General features: G+C 53.5%; 1 pseudogene; it reads left to right on the top strand.

Moving 5' to 3' along the window:
- Positions 1-200: 200 nt before the first annotated feature.
- On the top strand, positions 201-2880 carry LOC136474093 (UDP-glycosyltransferase 85A5-like; annotated as a pseudogene).
- Positions 2881-3833: the final 953 nt, after the last annotated feature.

Here is a 3833-nt window from a genome sequence, read left to right on the forward strand (position 1 = left end):
CGCGGCTGGCCTTGCCACGTCACCTGTCAGCGTTTCCAGTCGTCGCCGCATCAGCCACCCGTCGCGCCACCATGCATGGCGCGGCATAGGCTTTTCGCCACGCCATGACAATAGGCGCGACCAAAAGTGTCAGTTTTGAAAAAAAACAATGTTATATTTAAAATCAGTTTATAAAAAGTATTAAAATTAAAAAAAACACCGAGTACAACCACCGCCTCCTCATCCGGTCCTGGTGCCCCCAGGTCATCACGGGCCCATCGGGCTTCCGCTTCGCCACCATCCCCGATGGCCTGCCGCACTCGGACGTCGACGCCACGCTAGACCCGACCGCACTCTGTGACTCCACCATGTGGACCTACCTCCCGAACCTCAAGAGCCAGCTCGATCGCCTCAACGACGACGATGGTGGGGTGCCACCGATGACATGCGTCGTGGCCAACAATGTCATGAGCTTTAGCGTGGACGCTGCCAAGGAGATCAGCGTGCCGTCCCTGCTCTTCTAGACGGCCAGCGCCTGCCGCTACATGGGCTACCGCCACTTCTAGTTCCTGATGGACGAAGGCCTTGCGCCTCTCATAGGTTGGTATCGTTACGTGTTGTGCCCTCTAGTGATGAACGCATCATGGATCTTGTACTCCGTATGTGATCGGTAGAGCATGCTGCATGCTGCAAACGAAGCGCAGCTGATGAACGTGTACCTGGACACGCTGGTGGGGTGGGCGCACAAGATGAGCACACACATTGTTGGAACCGGTGGTGACCACCGAGTTCACAATCTTGGAGCTGGCTTATAGCCGGCCCGGCTCATTACCACGAGCCTACACTCCCACAGGTCACAGGTCCATCGGAGCTACAACATATAAGGCCTTTAGGCCTTACTCAACCCAAAAGACTAGCCTGATAGGTGAGGGCTTCTTCCACCTTATATGTTGTGCTCTCCCACCATCGCTACACGATGTGGGACTAAACCCCAACAATCTCCCCCTTAGTCACACATCGGGGTGCCCCCGCCATATGTGACGCTCGAGATTTTTTTATCGGGTTTAGCTTTTCTGACCATGGGCTTTGATACCAATTGTTGGAATCAGTGGTGACCACCGAGTTCACAATCTTGGAGCTGGCTTACAGCCGTCCTGGCTCGTTACCACGAGCCTACGCTCCCATAGGTCCTAGGACCACCGGAGCTACAACATATAAGGCCTTTAGGCCTTACTCAACCCAAAAGACTAGCCTGATAGGTGGGGGCTTCTTCTGCCTTAAATGTTGTGCTCCACTACCATCGCTATATGATGTGGGACTAAACCCCAACAATCTCCCCCTTAGTCACACATCGGGGTGCCCCCGCCATATGTGACGCTCGAGATTTTTTTTATTGGGTTTAGCTTTTCTGACCATGGGCTTAGATACCAATTGTTGGAACCAGTGGTGACCACCGAGTTCATGATCTTGGAGCTGGCTTACAGCCGTCCCGGCTCGTACCATGAGCCTATGCTCCCACAGGTCCTAGGACCACCGGAGCTACAACATATAAGGCCTTTGGGCCTTACTCAACCCAAAAGACTAGCCTGATAGGTGGGGGCTTCTTCCACCTTATATGTTGTGCTCTCCCACCATCGCTACACGATGTGGGACTAAACCCCAACAATCTCCCCCTTAGTCACACATCGGGGTGCCCCCGCCATATGTGACGCTCAAGATTTTTTTATCGGGTTTAGCTTTTCTGACCATGGGCTTTGATACCAATTGTTGGAACCAGTGGTGACCACCGAGTTCATGATCTTGGAGCTGGCTTACAGCCGTCCCGGCTCGTTACCATGAGCCTACGCTCCCACAGGTTCTAGGACCACCGGAGCTACAACATATAAGGCCTTTGGGCCTTACTCAAATCAAAAGACTAGCCTGACAGGTGGGGGCTTATTCTACCTTATATGTTGTGCTCCCCCACCATCGCTACATGATGTGAGACTAAACCCCAACACACATGCAGCTTAGGGACTTCCTGAGCTTCATCTACACCATGCAGCGCGGTGACATCCTGCTCGACTTCATGATGCACGAGGTGTCGCACGTGAACGCTGCCACTGCCGTCATCCTCAACACCTTTGATGAGCTCGACCCGACGGTGCTGGACGCCATACGCGCCATCCTGCCGTCCGTCTACACCATCGGCGCGCTCAGTCTCCTCCTCGAGCGGCTGGCCACCACCATCCCTGACCCTAGCGTCGTCGATGCCGCCGCCGCGCTCGGCACGGTCTGCGCTAGCCTTTGGAAGGAAGACCACACCTGCCTGCAGTGGCTGGATGGCAGGGCGGCCTGGTCTGTGGTGTACATGAACTATGGGTGCATCACCACCATGTCGAACTAGGACCTGGTGGAGTTCGCGTGGGGGTAGGCGAGCAGCGGCTGCGACTTCCTGTGGATCATCCGGCCCAACCTAGTGAAGGGTGACACCGCCGTGCTGCCACCCGAATTCGTGGAGTCCACCAAGGGTAGGTGCCTCCTAGCCAGCTGGTGCAAGCAGGAGGTGGTGCTGCGGCACGGGGCGGTGGGGGTGTTCCTGACGCACAGCGGGTGGAACTCCATGACGAAGAGCCTTAGCGCGGGCGTGCTGATGCTGTGCTAGCCCTTCTTCGTGGAGTAGCAGACCAATCATCCGTACGCGTGCACTGAGTGGGGATTGGGGATGGAGGTCGACGGCGACGTGCGGCGGGAGGCTCTGGAGGCAACGATACGAGAGGCAATGGCCGACGACAAGGGTAGGGAGACGAAGCGGAGAGCGGATGAGTGGAAGGAGGCTGCCATTCGGGCCACGTAGCCTGGCGGTAGGGATTGACCAATCTGGACGACCTAATCAATAATAATGTCCTACCTAAGTGCTGACGGCTCTTTCCTGAAAAAGAATATAATTTCAGTTTTCTATATTTAGCCAAACTATCTAAAGTTTCACTAAATTCATAAGTGTATCCATACGTATAACACAAGATTTAAAATAGAAAATAAAAAAGTTACACTTATTTGGTTTCAATATATATGATATTTTTATATGAACTTTGTCAAACACAAAATGCTAGTTTCATGCATTCTTATATGGGTATGCATTGGCAGCAGGTGAATGACGCTGTCAGTCATCTTCAACCTCTGTGCCCCACCCGTGTCTGCCTCACCACAACCCACCTGCATCTTCTTCCTCCTCGCTTCCCACCTTCGCCTGCCTCATTGGCAGCTGCGCCCTCATCCTCATCCTTGTCTCGCCGCCGCCCACCGCCCCACCGTGACATAGAGCTCTAGCGAAACCCTAATGCGCCCTTCCCTCCTCCTTCATCCATGCCTTCTTCCCCTTCCCTCCTCCTTCATCCACGCCGAGCTCCGCCCATGGACATCCTTGCCCCAACCTATCCCGAGCGCCTCCACCGCCACCCTCTCGTCGTCGCCACCGCCTAGCCGGTCTGGCTTCCCTGAACCCCCTTCTAAACCCACCAGAGTTGAGTAAGAAGAGAGGGCCACCCGCCACCTAACCACCCGTTGGAGTTGAGAAGGAAGAGCGTGGGGAAGCGGGTGACTGAGGGAAAAGCAAAATTTTAGGCGATTGCAAAGGAGTAATTTTGTTATTATATTGTAAAATTATATTCTTTTTAGGCCTATGAAGATAGATTTCTTTGGTCAAAGGCGCTCTAAGCCCTATTAAAGAAGCTGATAAGTGTTGGCGTACTATGTACATATAGATGAAAAAAAGGGTACAAGAAAGTAAAGAGTTGCTTGATTCCCTAGTGGCTCTGCCTTGCCTCATCGAGCGAGCTGATTTGGCTCTCTCACAAAAGTAAGGTAAATCTCTC

Source organism: Miscanthus floridulus, chromosome 8 (genome assembly GCF_019320115.1).
Source record: "Miscanthus floridulus cultivar M001 chromosome 8, ASM1932011v1, whole genome shotgun sequence".
In the NCBI taxonomy this organism is placed as follows: Eukaryota; Viridiplantae; Streptophyta; class Magnoliopsida; order Poales; family Poaceae; genus Miscanthus; species Miscanthus floridulus.